A 16,406-nucleotide genomic window follows, 5' to 3' on the forward strand; every position below is an offset into this window, starting at 1 on the left:
CTTTCCATTCTTCCTCCCATTATATACCTTCATATTTATTAATAATATGCATATATTAACCCTCGGATTTACCATTTTAAAGATCTATTGGTTTTTTACTGTGAAGATAAAAACCACAATCCAATTCTCAATATTTCTCTCCACCTTACCAGTATAGATATATCACAGAGTTTTTCATTAAAGCATTGTACAGATGATTATTATAGCTATGTAAGTATAACTCATCAGTTCAGTTCAGTTTAGTCACTCAGTCGTGTCTGACTCTTTGCGACCCCATGAATCACAGCACGGCAGGCCTCCCTGTCCATCACCAACTCCCGGAGTTCACCCAGACTCACATCCATCGAGTCAGTGATGCCATCCAGCCATCTCATCCTCTGTCGTTCCCTTCTCCTCCTGCCCCCAATCCCTCCCAGCATCAGAGTCTTTTCCAATGAGTCGACTCTTCGCATAAGGTGGCCAAAGTACTGGAGTTTCAGCTTTAGCATCATTCCTTCCAAAGAAATCCAAGGGCTGATCTACTTCGAATGGACTGGTTGGATCTCCTTGCAGTCCAAGGGACTCTCAAGAGTCTTCTCCAACACCACAGTTCAAAAGCATCAATTCTTCGGCGCTCAGCCTTCTTCACAGTCCAACTCTCACATCCATACATGACCACAGGAAAAACCATAGCCTTGACTAGACAGACCTTTGTTGGCAAAGTAATGTCTCTGCTTTTGAATATGCTATCTAGGTTGGTCATAACTTTCCTTCCAAGGAGAAAGCGTCTTTTAATTTCATGGCTGCAACCACCATCTGAAATGATTTTGGAGCCCCCCAAAATAAAGTCTGACACTGTTTCCACAGATTCCCCATCTATTTCCCATGAAGTGATGGGACCAGATGCCATGATCTTTGTTTTCTGAATGTTGAGCTTTAAGCCAACTTTTTCACTCTCCACTTTCACTTTCATCAAGAGGCTTTTTAGTTCCTCTTCACTTTCTGCCGTAAGGGTGGTGTCATCTGCATATCTGAGGTGATTGATATTTCTCCCGGCAATCTTGATTCCAGCTTGTGCTTCTTCCAGTCCAGCGTTTCTCATGATGTGCTCTGCATAGAAGTTAAATAAGCAGGGTGACAATATAACTCATAGCTAAACTAAATAGTTTTTTTTTTTTTTTTATATCTTTTGGTTCCCTGAAATTAGTAATTGTTTCATGATTTGTTTGTTTAAAGATGATATACCTATTATTGTTTCTTCCCAAACTCCCATGAGCCATTACTTCTCAATAGTAAAGGCATCCAATAGTGGCTCTCTCTTTTTTTTAAAGATGTCTTTCCCTGACCTTTGCCCCTAGCCTTACACAGGGCTATTCTCTTTATTCCCTTTCAGTAAAGGACTGAATTGTGTCCCACTAAAATCCATCCAAAATCACTGCAGATGGTGATTGCAGCCATGAAATTAAAAGATGCTTACTCCTTGGAAGGAAAGTTATGACCAACATAGACAGTGATTAAAAAGGAGAGAAATTACTTTGTCAACAAAGGTCCGTTTAGTCAAGGCTATGGTTTTTCCAGTAGTCATGTATGGATGTGAGAGTTGGACTATAAAGAAAGCTGGACACCAAAGAATTGATGCTTTGAACTGTGGAGAAGACTCTTGAGAGTCCCTTGGACTGCAAGGAGATACAACCAGTCCATCCTAAAGGAGATCAATCCTGGGTATTCATTGGAAAGACTGATGTTGAAGCTGAAACTCCATATTTTGGCCACCTGATGTAAAGAGCTGACTCATTTGAAAAGACCCTTGTGCTGGGAAACATTGAAGGCAAGAGGAGAAGGAGACAACAGAGAATGAGATGGTTAGATGACATCGTGGACTTAATGGACATGAGTTTGGGTAAACTCTGGGAATTGCTGATGGATAGGAAGGCCTGGCATGCTGTGGTTCATGGGGTCTCAAAGAGCTGGACACGACTGAGCGACTGAAGTGAAGTGAACTGAACTGAAAATCCATCTGAAGCCCTAACCCTAAGTGACTCTGAATTTGATTATATTTGGAGATAGGTCCTTGATTTCTTCTTTGTTCAGTAGCACGTTGTTTAATCTCCACATATTTGTGAACTTTCCAATTTTTACATGTAGTTAATTTCTGGTTTTATACCATTGTGATTGGAAAAGGTGCTTGATATGATTTTAGTCCTCTGATATTTATTAAGACTTGTTTTGTGACCCAACATATAATCTATCCTGGAAAACGCTGTTGCTTTTATTAGGTTTATTTTTTAAAATCTTAACTGGAATACAGTTGCTTTAAAATGTATTACTTTCTGCTGTAAAGTCAATCATTACACATTTACATATAACCATTCTTTAGACTTCCTTCCCATTTAGGTCACCACAGATCACTGAGAAGGCTCCCTGTGCCAAACAGTAGGTTCTCATTAGTTATCTGATTATACATAGTGGTGTATATATGTCAGTCTCCTGTTCCTTTTGTACAGAATGTTCTGTATATATCTGGTATAACATGTTGTTTAGGCTGGCTAATATTTCCTTATTTATTTTGTTGCATTAAGTATCCATTGATGTAAACAGGGTCTAAAAACCTCCTACTATTATTATTGCTGTCAGTTTCTCCCTTTAGGTCTTTTAATGTTTGCTCTGTATCTTTAGATGCTCCTATGTGTAGATATTTACATAAATATTTACAAACATTATATCCTTTTGTTGAATGGATATCTTTATCATTATGTAACACTCATCGTTGTCTCTCCTTGTTCGAGTCTTTGTTTTAAAGTTTATTTTCTGATATAAGTATACCGACTCCAACTTTCTTTTGGTTTCCTTTTGCATTGAATACTTTTTTCATCTTTTCATTGTCAGTCTGTGTAATTTAAAACAAGTCTCTCATATGCACACATAGATGGGTCTTGCTTTTCACCTATTCAGCCATTCAGTGTCTTTTGATTGGAGAATTTAGTCCATTTCAATTTAGAGTAATTATTGACAGGTATATTGATAGGAGTTTTCCTGGTGGCTCAGCAGTAAAGAATCCCCCTGCAGTGCATGAGCTGCAGGTTCAATCCCTGAGTCGAGAAGATCCCCTGGAGAAGGAACTGGCAACCCACTCCAGTATTCTTGTCTGGAGAATCCTATGGACAGAGGAATCTGGCGTGCTAAAGTCCATGGGGTTGCAAAGTGTCAGACACAGCTTAAGTGACTTAGCACACACACATGCATATTTGTATTACCATTTTATTAACGGTTTATGGGCTGTTTTTCAATCCTTTCTGTTCCTTTCTTCTCTTACTGTCTTACTTTTTGGTTTGATGACTTTCTTTCAGTTCAGTTCAGTCGCTCAGTCGTGTCCGACTCTTTGCGACCCCATGAACTGTAGCACACTAGGCCTCCCTGTCCATCACCAACTCTCAGGGTTTACCTAAACTCATGTCCATTGAGTCCATGATGCCATCTAACCATATCATCCTCTGTCATCCCCTTCTCCTCCTGCCCTCCATCTTTCCCAGCATGAGGGTCTTTTCAAATGAGTCAGCTCTTCGCATCAGGTGGCCAAAGTTTTGGAGTTTCAGTTTCAACATCAGTCCTTCCAATGAACACTCAGGACTGATCTCCTTCAGAATGGACTGTTTGGATCTCCTTGCAGTCCAAGGGACTCTCAAGAGTCTTCTCCAACACCACGGTTGAAAAGCATCATGACTTTCTTTAGTGAAATGCTTATATTCCTCTATCTTTGTCTTTTGTGTATATATTATAGGATTTTGCTTTGTGATTATCATGAGAGTTATACATAACATGTACTGGAAAATTCTCAGCCAAAATTCATTTCATTGTTACTTATGCCCTTCCTTTTTTCTCCTCTGGGAACCCTAAGAAATGTTGGATTCTTTTCAATATCTGTGCCTCTTTGCTTCTCTTTTATATATTACATGCAATCGCTCCATGTTGGTTTGAGATGATTTCTCAGATCCATCTTTTACTTTACTAATTCCTTATTCTTCTCTCTAACATGGTGCTAAATCCACTTATTCTTTTTGAACTATTTTCAATCTGGTCTTTGATTCTAGTTCCTTTTTTCTGTATACATAATTTCAAGCTTGTATTTTATTTCTTTTAACAGTTATAATCTGTATCTGATTATTTAATTATCTGACTTTATAAGAATGTGTTAGCCGTCTGTTTAATACTGGTTCTTATTTATGGTAGCTTGTTTCCTTGTGGATTTAGTTTGCTGGGTTTTTTATCTTATTTTTTCATGTACTTTTTTTCCTTAGACTTTCATACATGGGAATTATTTGAGGCCTGGTATAAAGATGAATACTACAGTGAGGATTTCTTTGCCTTGCTTTTGCCAATTGTTGCCAATACAGGACCACTCTAATTTAAATGTGTGACCAGGTTTCAACACAATTAATCTTTCATTCACCGAAAGTGATTTTATTGGGTTTTTTTGGTTCTAATCTATCTCCATTCTGGAGAGGTTCTTCTACTCTCAAAGTCCTAGCTTTCAGTTTTGGCTGGCTCTAAGACTTTGTTTCCATCTCTTTCATTCATGCGTTTCATCTCATGCGTCCCTGAGAGCCCACACTAAGGTTCATGTAGTTTGGCATCTGTCTTTAGAGTGCGTTCATCTGCCAAGCCCTTGTTAGCTGTTCTTTGAATTGCTATTCTTTATCAGTGCCTGACCTAGACTGCCTTACTTTCCTGGTAGCTTATTAGTGCTTCAAATCTATTTTTAATATATCATCTGGTACTTTTAGGATATTTCAACATGAAGGAGTGATCCAGGAAACTCACCTTCTGTCTTACTAAAAGAATAGCCTTGCAGCTTCTCATAGTACAACATGTATGGATTAAAATAAATGTATTGAATGTATTTGAGTTTCTTTCTTCTCTGCCAGAATTGTAGCCTCTCAAAGACAAAGACTGTTTGTTCATTTCAGTGCCTGGCTTATAATAGGGACTCAATACATATTGAATAAATGAGTGTCAGTCAATTCTACATAAAATCACATTTTCTTGTTCCTTATTGATTACTTATAAATCTAATTTGTGGACTTATAATTAGGACCAGGCAAAGAAATTCCAATTTGAAATTTTATTAACTGATGATAGAACATCTGGCACTTTTTGAGTTTTTTTGTTCCCTTTTTTTGTGGCATGACTTACAGGAGAAGTGGATTATTAATGTAATTGTTAAATTCAGTGTATTATCTCAATATAATCTATAAAAAATACAAACTAGTTTCCCTCCCAATATAAAAATAAAACAAAAAAATCCTGTTATATAACATTGGCTTTTTAATTGTCTCAATTTTGAGGGGCCTGTTGCTATGGATATCTCCCCACACTATCTGCAGATATGAATCACATACTGGGCAGCGCTACATCTGCAGTGCTGCAGTGCACCATATGGCAAATGTACTGCAGCCAAAGGAAGCAAGTAAAAACTCTTTCCACAGATGGATTCCACACTTCCAAGGTTGAGGCAACTGTTCAGTAGGCTACATTGCCTGTTTCTGGACAATACCAAAGCTCCGAAAAGCATTTGTCCTGAAAGACTGAATACCCAGGTACTGAGCTGGCACTTGGAACGTGTAGGGGGAAAAGGGGCTGCTGAGAGAACAGCTGTAGTAGAAAACCTCAAACTTGAATCAGTAAACACTGCATCTCATCACATTGACTGGTCTTCATCTGAAACCAGTTTATCATTAGTGTTTATAGAATGCTATTGGTTTGTAGATCTGTAGTTCTCAGAAATCATCTCAATGTTTGTTTATAATAATTGTTTAACAGATGAAAATTGGATGGATGGATGGATGATAGAGTTGGGAAGCTAATTCCTAAGGTATCTAGAGGTACCATCAATGTGAACAGATGATGAAAACCATTTGTTGATCACCACACCTGCTAGACTTTTATCAATCATTTTACATAAATTATTTGATTTTCATTTTCCAACCTTTCTACAAAGATAGATATCATTTCCATTTGTCCTCAAAAAACACTGAAGATAAAAGATTAATTTGTCACTTACAGCAGTAAATGTGATGTGAAGCTTAGGTTTCACTGCAATTCTATCTGACCTCAAAGCTTAGTCTCTTCTTACTATGTGACAAGCTGTCTTTGAGAGATGTATACATAAGTCAAAGGTCAATACTATGCTTTAGTGTCAGACTGCCTGGGTCCAAATGTCAGTTCCATCTTCTACTGTCTATGTGACTTCAGGCTATTTATTTAACTCTGATGGCTCAGTGGTAAAGAATCCGTCTGCCAATGCAGGAGACACAGATTTGATCCCTGGGTGGGGAAGATCCCCTGGAGAATGAAATGGCAACCCACTCCAGTATTCTTGCCTGGGAAATCCCATGGATAGAGGAGCCTGGTGGGCTACCGTCCAGGGGTTGCAAAGAGTCAGACATGACTTAGTGACTAAACAACAACAGCAACTTATCTTCAGTTTTCTCTCTGTAAATGGAGATAATGAAGTTACTTACCTATGAAGATTCTTCTATTTTATTTTTATTTAATTTAAACTTTTTATTTTCTATTGGGGTATAGCTGATTAACAGCATTGTGATAGTTTTTAGGTGAAACAGTGAAGGGACTCAGCCATAGGTATACATGTATCCATTCTTCCCCAAACTCCCTTCCCATCCAGGCTGCCACACAACATTGAACAGTGTCCATGTGCCATGTCCTTGTTTATTATCCATTTTAAATGTAACTGTTTGTACATGTCCATTCCAAACTCCCTGTCTGTCTCTTCCCCCCAACCCCTTACCCCACCCCCTGGCAAACAGAAGTTCGTTCTCTTAAGTCTGTGAGTCTCTTTCTGTTTTGTAGTTAAGTTTATTTGTATCATTTCTTTTTAGATTCCATATATAAGGGATGTCTGATAGTTCTCCTTCTCTGACTTGTTTCACTCAGTATGACAATCTCTAGGTCCATTCATGTTGCTGCAAACAGTATTATTTTGTTCTTTTTAATGGCTGAGTGTTGTTCCTTGTATATATGTACCACATCTTCTTTGTCCCTTCCTCTGTCATGGACAATTAGCTTGTTTCCATGTCTTGGCTACTGTAAACAGTGCTGCAGTGAACATTAGGGCGCGTGCATCTCAGGATTCTTGAGAGGATCAAATGACCTATATTGCTCAGCTTTCAGTAAGTGTGAATTGCTATCATTGTGCATATTCGTTTGATTAAAAATATGACATACTAGTTTTGTATATTAAAGGATGAATATTTTTTCCCTTTTAGGGCATCTTGCTTACTAGGGTGGTAATTCTCACACTGTGGTTCCAGGCTGCCAGTATTACCACAGCTAAGGACATGTTAGAAAAGCAAATTATCAAGCCTTACCTTGAGTATTAGTGAATAAGAAATCCTAGAGATGCAGCCCAGCCTAATCTGTTTCAACAAGCCTCCAGTGAGTGTGATGTACACAAAAATTTGGAGACGTTGCTGTTTAGTCGTTCAGTCGTGTCTGACTCTTTTGCAACCTCCTGGACTGTAGTCCGCCAGGCTCCTCTGTCCGTGGGATTTCCCAGGCAAGAATACTGGAATGGGTTGCCATTTCCTTCTCCAGGGGATTTTCCTGACTGAGGGATCGGATCAAACCTGCATCTCCTACATTGTCAGGCAGATTCTTTACCACTGGGCCACAAGGGAAGCCCTTGAGAGACACTAGTGTTAGAGAAAAAAATGTTGCCTTTCCCAATTTTGCCCAAGGCTAACTCTGCCCAAAAGAAGATTTTGGATCTAATCCTGAGACACTGATTTTTCTAGAATCAACTCCCACAGCTCCAAAAGGATGCTGCAATCACCTTGTTCTATGAGCCCATCTGATCACTAAGATTCTTGATTAATAGTTAATCATTTTGTCTTTACAGCATTTGAAACTATCAATTATTTTATAATGGTTTCTTCTTGTGTGGAATGAGATGTAACATTGTGATTATCACAGTCATTAGAAGACACCGCTAGAATTTCTCCACAGTTGAAGCAGGCAGAACATTTGAGTTGCCCCAAAAAGCAAGCTGATTTCTACTTCTCCATAAAAAGTGAATATTTGATTAATTTTTCTAACTGGTGATTATTTGACTCAACCTTGTAAGGCTTTTCTATTTAAGTTTCACATTGTTTGTTAAGTTTCATGAGTAGAAAGTGACCTAGGGCGAACTTTAAGATTAAACCTGATTCAGTGCAGGAACAAAACTCTATAGAATGTATTTGAGCTTTAAGTAAGATTAATTTAACATCATTCTCAAAACTGAAAATGAAACTACTACTTTAGAAAAGTCAAAAGAGAAGAAATTTTTAACAAATGAGAATACTTAAATGATTTAAATGTTTCAGCCTCCATAATTTTTTAAAGTCATCTAACTTCTGAAATATCTCGTAAGTGAAGGATCTGCCTGCAATGCAGGAGATGCCAAAGATAAGTGTTCAATGCCTAGGTTGGGAAGATCCCCTGGAGTAGGAAATGGCAACCCACTCCAGAATTCTTGCCGAAAAATTTCATGCACAGAGGAGCCTGGCAAGCTACAGTCCAAGGAGTCGCAAAGAGATGGCGTGTATGAAAGTGAGAGTTGGACTCTGAAGAAGGCTGAGCACAGAAGAATTGATGCTTTTGAACTGTGGTGTTGGAGAAGACTCTTGAGAGTCCCTTGGACTGCAAGGAGATCCAACCAGTCCATTCTGAAAGAGATCAGCCCTGGGATTTCTTTGGAAAGAATGATGCTAAAGCTGAAACTCCAGTACTTTGGCCACCTCATGCAAAGAGTTGACTCATTGGAAAAGACTCTGATGCTGGGAGGGATTGGGGGCAGGAGGAGAGGGGGACAACAGAGGATGAGATGGCTGGATGGCATCACCAACTCATTGGACGTGAATCTGAGTGAACTCCAGGAGTTGGTGATGGACAGGGAGGCCTGGCGTGCTGCAATTCATGGGGTCACAAAGAGTCGGACACGACTGAGTGACTGAACTGAACTGAACTGAGCAACTGGGCAAAACTTTCCTAAGTCTCTTTCCTTAATCTATAAGACTGAAGGATTATTTAAATTGATTTTTCTTCTTTTTTATAGCCATGAGTAAAGAATAGTGCAATGGATACATTGAAAACTATTATTTACAGTGAGGAACAGAATGTTTGATTCCTTTGGGAGTCTTATGAAGTAGATCCTGTTCTAACTAGGTAAAGATTTTGATCAAGGTCCTTTGAGATTTCCACAAAAACTATCAATTTGTCAAACTTGATAGCAGTTCCTAGCACTGCTACATCTAGTAGTTATACAGAAACTCTTAATTTGAGCAGATGGAAAAATCCCAATTAGGTTAAGGGTGTTAATTATCTGGCCTGCTGACCCCAAATATCTTCATCTGATTTATTATTATTGCCCACCTCATAAAGTTTTTAAAGGCCTGCATGATGTTATAAATGATAATAAACCTGATGCTTAACTCATGGAGGGAAGGAGCTCCACATCCATGCTGCTATTGCTCTAACATAGCGGTGTCTAAATTTTACCATGTCTCAGAGTCACTGGTGACGCTTGTTTAAAACTATGGATTCTCAGATGTCATCTCAGATAAGGTGGAGCCATCAAATCTGCATCTTTAACAAGCTTCCTAGATATTTAGAATACAGCTTAACTTTTATGTAATAAAGTTTTCCTAAGAAACAAACCCAATAGAAATATATATATATATATATATATATATATATATATATAGACTTCCCTGGTGGCTCAGACAATGAAGAGTCTGCCTGCAATGTAGGAGGCCTTCCCTCAGTCAGGAAGATCCCCTGGATAAGAGAATGGCCACCCACTCCAGGATTCTTTCCTGGAGAATTCCATGGACTGAGAAGCCTGGTGAGCTACAGTCCATGGGATCGCAAAGAGTCAGACATGACTGAACAGCTTTCACTTCACTTCATGTATATATATGAAAAGAGAGAGGGAGAGATTGATTTATTTTAGGGAATTGTTTCATGTGTTTATTGGAGCTGTCATGACTGAAACCTGCAGAACACACTGGCAGACTGGAAATTTAGACAAGAATTGATGCTACCATGTTGAGTCTGGATTATGCAAGCAGCAGGCTAGAAATTCAGGGAGGATTTCTATGATATATTAGGAGAATTCCTCCTTCTCTGGGAAACCTATCTTTGTCCTTAAGTCATTTAACCGATTAGATGAGGCCCACCTACATTATAGAGAATGATTTGCTTACTCCGTTTACTGATTTAAATGTTAGTCACATTTTAAAAATACCTTCACATCAGCATCTGGACTAGTTTTTGGCCAAACAGCTGGACACTATAGGCTATCCAAGTTGACACATGACATTAAACATCACAGTATGAGATCCCACTTCAAGAAAAATTTATATCCTATGAGAAAGTAGAGATGTAACTGAGGCTTCAATCTTTAGACTGAGAAAGAAACACTAATGAAAAGCTTGAAAAATCCGCTATAGTTGACAGTTGTAGGTCGCAGGAAAGCTGCCAGTGGTAGATGGTGAAGGAATGATAAGCCTAGATCAGGCTTGGAAGAGGTAGAAGGTTTATAATTCTTTTAGGCATAAATATCAAGATCAATGTTATAATCTTCTGAAGGTTAAACATTATTCAACTCTCATTCTCAAAAGCTAAATGCAACTCAAGAGCCCTAGAAGATGAAGAGGGTGTGAGAAGAATAAGTGATTGATTTAAAGAGTGAAACAAGCACTCTTTTTGCTTATTTCAACACTGGGAGCTGAAATAAGCAAAAAGAAAGTGAAAGTGAAAGTCACTCAGTCGTGTCCGACTCTTTGTGAGCTGTGGACTATACAGTCCGTGGAATTCTCCAGGCCAGTATACTGAAGTGGGTAGCCTTTCTCTTCTCCAGGAGATCTTCCCAATCAACCCAGGGGAAACCCAGGTCTCCCCCATTGCAGACAGATTCTTTACCAGCTGAGCCACAAGGGAAGCCCAAAATAAGCAAAGATATTAATATTTACCTTTAATGTTCTATATATTTCTGCTCTTTGTGAGTAAAAGCTAATGAACACAAGGGTGAAAGCCAACACAGAAGCGAATTCTAGTTCCCAGTTGCTGCCCAGGGACTGGAATCAAGACTAATGGGTCAGTTGTTGAGAAGAAGAAGCCAAAAGTAATATTTCAAGCTGATGTCATTTCAGAAACATGCTTTGCATCATATACATTATCTTATTTAGTTCAAACAGCTTCTTACAGGTTTTTACAGATGAGAAACTTGAATTTCAAATGCTTTAGGTAAATTACTTAAAGTCATAGAACATTTTAGTAGTAGATTCACAGTTCAGATCCAGGTCTCTCTGACTGGAAAACTCGTTCTCTCTCTGCTTCATCGTTCTGCCTCTGGAAAAGAGGAAGGGAACAGAAGTCATGAGGGAAGGTGCTGTGTCGAATTTGCCCAGTCTGCTGCTGTCCACCGGGGGCCTCTCAATTCTGAATCCCGCCTCCCTGGGCGTGCCTGATTCTCATAGACTAGTAGACTAACTCAGCCTCATTGCCCCAGCTTCTTGTGAATAGGTGGGAATATCCAAGGAAGCCTGGGGCCTGGGATCTTGGGAGCCAAGATTTGGTGTGGGGAAACAGCAAGGCTGGCCTGTGAGCTGCAGAGCTTGAAGGCAAACGTGTCTGAAAGTCAGTCCTCATGTCAGGAGATCTAGGTATCAATTGAACCAACGTGTCAACCCAATGGAGTGAGGAGGTACCCAGGTCTGAGGCTGCAGGAAGGAAATGAGGCTTGCCAAGCCAGAGCAAGACAGAGGAGAGAGCTCATTCTCTTACTGATAAGGTTCCTAAGATAGTGAAAATCCACTAAATAGAATCATATAGGCCCAATATTTAAGGTATTGGCTCCTTTGTCACTTACAAGCTGGCTGATCTTTGGTAAGACTGTTTCTTCATGTGTACAGTGGACTTAAGGTTGAATGAACTAATGCATATAAAATATCTAACCTTGTATTCATAAGTGCTCACTAAAATTGCCTCTCTTTTTGTTAATTATTGTCAACCTTATTGAGAAGGGGCTTCCTAGGTGGCTCAGTAGCAAAGAATCTACTTGCAGTACAGGAGACATAGGTTGGATCCCTGGGTCAGGAAGATCTCCTGGAGGAGGAAATGGCAGCCTGCTCCAGTTTTTTGCCTGGAAGACTCCATGGACAGAAGAACCTGGTGGGCTACAGTCCGTGGTGTCACAAAGAGTCAGAGACGATCGAGTGACTGGGCACAGACACACTGGTTGAGAAGACAGCTGTAAGGGGGTTGATGTGGTTAATGCTGTGAGAGCCACAGCTGGCACCACATTCTCCCAGAGGATTCTGGGAAGTATCTTCTTGTCCCCTCTCGCTGGGATGCTGAAAACTCAACTTCTCTGCACACTGGTGCCTAGTTGAATCACAAAGAGCTTTGGGCGAAGTAGGAAAGAGGAGCTTTATTGCTTTGCCAGGCATAGGGAGCCACAGTGGGCTGGTGCCCACGAAACCGTGTGTCCCAATTTGGCTAAAACAGTAGGAAGTTTTATTGTAATTGATCAAAGAGGGCATGGTCAGCTCGTGGATGTTCCTTTGATGGGTTAGTGATGAGGTCCATAGGAGTGAGCATCATCAATCTTCAGGTCCAGCTGGTCTGGGGTCTGCATGCCTGTGGGCAGCGTACCATCATTAATCACTAACTTCTCTCACCTGGAAGTGGTTTTAGTATCTGCAGAATAAGTCAAAGATACTGTTGTGTGATGAGATGGTTGGATGGCATCATCGACTCAATGAGTCTGAGCAAACTCTGGGAGACTGTGAAGGACAGAAGAAACCTGGTGTGCTGCAGTGCATGGGGTCACAAAGAGTAGGACACCACTGAGCGACTAGACAACACCATTAATTGTGTCTATCTGTTGATGGCAAAACAAGACCTTGTCCCAAGGTTGCTCTTGATTGCTGTTTCTCCATGGTCTCACATCCCCTCCCTTCCCTAATTAACAACAGCTTGAATCTGCCCATTGAAACTCAGGGAAGGTCATGGAGGCTGGATAAAGACTGTCTCCTATAATCAGTGAAATGGGGACACAGAACAGCCTTGTGCCCAGGAGCCCCACCGGGCCCTGCACAATATCATTTATGTTGGAAACAATAAGACCACAGAGAGTCCATGACAGGGCTGTCACAGGTCCCACAGGGCTATCGCTACTGTTTGCGGAGTTTATAGAGCTAAATGGAGGTACTAGCAGATATATCCTGAAGGAGAACTATGATAGAAGAAATGCAAATTTATCTTCCATCAGAGGAGTTAAGAAGAAGAATCAAGGCTTACAGTCAAAACCAGGAAACTTACAGTCAAAAGCAGGAAACTTGAGGAACCAGGAGAGCTGAGAGTGGCAAGAACAGAGCATATTCAGGACTCAGCTAAAGGGGTTGCGCAAGACAGAGTGTGGACACTGACTGTGGCAGAGGGTTTGTTTAGATGTAGACTAGCCCGATCACCTGAAAGAACTAGATTAGGAGGGACAGAAAGGGGAAACTGTTCAAATCTAATGTGACCTCCTGAGAGCACTGTGTTCTTCCGGAATCCTGAGCCTGAATGCACGTGTTAGATCTTGCTCTACCACAGAAGATTCCCCAGTCCTGCAAGTGGAGAGGATTGGTCTTTGGCAACCATAGCCCTCTATTCCAGCTCTTAGGAGACTTTCTTCCTGGGAGGGCAAGCTTGTGCAGGTGCTCCTTTACCCAAAGTGCTTTCATAGCCCAAGCAGATGAACTAAGAGCTCTTTATCTGATTTTCTCCCCTACTTCCCCCTCTTGCTTACTTGCCTCCTGGAAAGGGAGAAAAAAGAGTCTTAACCTTGGATAAGTCTTAATCTTGATTTCAGCCTTAAGACTGGCACAGGTTTCCATCAACACACTGTGCTGCCTTAATGCTCAGGTGGATTTTAAAAACAGCTTAGGAATCACCTTCCTCCTCATATCCTACCAAAATTTATCATTTGAAATAAATTCCTCTGAGGTTTCTCAAGTGGTCATTTTGCTGTTTTTATTGGACTGAAGGACAGGAAATAGTATCTGCATTTTCTTCAAATTAGGGTACCTCATAGAAGCACCCTTTTATTTCCTCTAGCTCCTATTACATTACTAATGTGAGATGGAAAAAGAACTATGGTTTTGGCAGTGGGTGATAAGAAGCACTGGCTCAAAAAAAAAGAAAAAAAGAAGCACTGGCTCTTTTTCATAAAAGTGGACATTTTTCTATAAAATAATCTTGCTCATTGTCAGAGAATTTCTTTAGAAGATAGACTTTAAATTTGTTTCTCATCCATGGGGGTGTGGGGGAGGGGAGGAGAATCAGTTTTTCAGTATTTGTATTCAACAGGAGAATTTAGAATCTATGATTGGCTATATTTCTCTAATTTGTAAAGGATTAATTCACTGCTGACCTAAATTCTTTCACAGTAGCAAATCGAAAATTGTTTCCAAGCAACCAGAAATTGCTGACATGAGGATTCAGTCTTTCAGCATTTTTCACAAAAGCTGAGAGGTCTGTTCTGCTGGTCAGATGAATGCAAGATGTGTGATGAGAAGCCTGGGACCTCTGAAAGACCAGCAAAGCTGCTTCTAAGACTCCAGAGCACAGAGTACAGTCAGGACCATGCTTTTTGGTTGGAAAAACATGCACAGCTCCATTTACTGAGAAATCCCCAAAAGACTCTTTATGTTGTTCATGTTCTGATTGAATATCAGTAATTGGTATATACAGAGCAGTTTCTTTTTTTTTTAATTTTATTATTATTATTATTTACTTTACAATATTGTATTGGTTTTGCCATACATCAACATGCATCCACCATGGGTGTACACGTGTTCCCCATCCTGAACCCCCCTCCCACCTCCCTCCCCATACCATCCCTCTGGATCATCTCAGTGCACCAGCCCCAGGCTTCCTGTATCCTGCATCAAACCTGGACTGGTGATTCGTTTCTTATATGATATTATACATGTTTTAATGCCATTCTCCCAAATCATCCCCCCTTCCTTCTCCCACAGAGTCCAAAAGACTGTTCTATACATCTGTGTCTCTTTTGCTGTCTCGCATACAGGGTTGTCATTACCATCTTTCTAAATTCCATATATATGCGTTAGTATACTGTATTGGTGTTTTTCTTTCTGGCTTATTTCATGCTGTATAATCGGCTCCAGTTTCATCCACCTCATTAGAACTGGTTCAAATTCTGCAACAAAAAACGTGCAACTAAATACATTCAGTTTTAGGAATTGAAATTGTGTTTACTCTTTTCATAACCTGAATTTTCATATATTTGTGGAGCAGATTAAATGGGACAAAATAAGCTCAGACCAGTGCTAAACACACAGGAAGTACTCTTGAAGGTGATTTCATCACTGGGGATAGAGGCATGAGGTGACCCTAATGGCATATCAGGACAGCCCCATGAATAACAGGGAAGTCTTGTGTACTGAGCAAAAATGGATTTTTAAAAAATTGAGTGACCTACTTCATTTTACAAATAAGAAAAGGAAGTTATTTGCCCAACTTCAGTGGTGGTCAAGTTGAAATCTTAATTCCTAAATACTGAATTCTTCTCTACTTTATAGTGAATAGCATCCTAACCAAGTAGAAGTTCTCTAACAACTTCAAGGTTCCTAGTTTGATCTATGGCAAAGCATTAGAGTCAGGTTGATCTGATTTTCTAAGAGTATACAAAATATAAATATTTCATAACAGAAACAAATAAAGGAAACTCAGATGGCTCACTTGTAATTGCCACCTGAAAAGGAACTATTTGAAATTGTATATATTTCAGTGTCTCCCAGACATCTATGTGTGTGTGTTAGTTGCTCAGTCATGTCCAATTCTTTGGACCCCATGGACTATAGCCTGTCAAGCTCCTCTGACCATGGGATTCTCCAGGCAAGAATACTTGACTGGGTTGCCATTTCCTTCTCCCCCAAATATCTATAAATTCACATGAAAGACCTCTAGTAAATTTCTTACATTTTATAAATATTAGGTACTTAATGTATATAGTAGGAATAATACTCATTTAGAGAAGGTGTTGTTAGAATTTTTAAAACAAGTACAATCCCTGTTGTCTCTTGCTTTTCCCTGAAATTTAAAAAGCATGGTAAAATATGGTATAATAAAGGCTTGATTAAGGCAATCAAAATGAGGGAACAATTATATATGTGGAGCCAGAGAACAGGAAAAAGAAATTTTCAGAGATGAGACTAGTAGCCCCTAAAAGATTCTACAGCAAAGAAAATGGTAATGGAGTAAGCATTCCCAAAAGAGGGCCTACCCTTCAGAACAGTATAGGCCACAAAGTTTCTGAGAATAGAGGCAGAAAATATGCATGAAGAGATAAGAAA

Source organism: Bos taurus, chromosome 29, assembly GCF_002263795.3.
Source record: "Bos taurus isolate L1 Dominette 01449 registration number 42190680 breed Hereford chromosome 29, ARS-UCD2.0, whole genome shotgun sequence".
Taxonomy (NCBI): Eukaryota; Metazoa; Chordata; class Mammalia; order Artiodactyla; family Bovidae; genus Bos; species Bos taurus.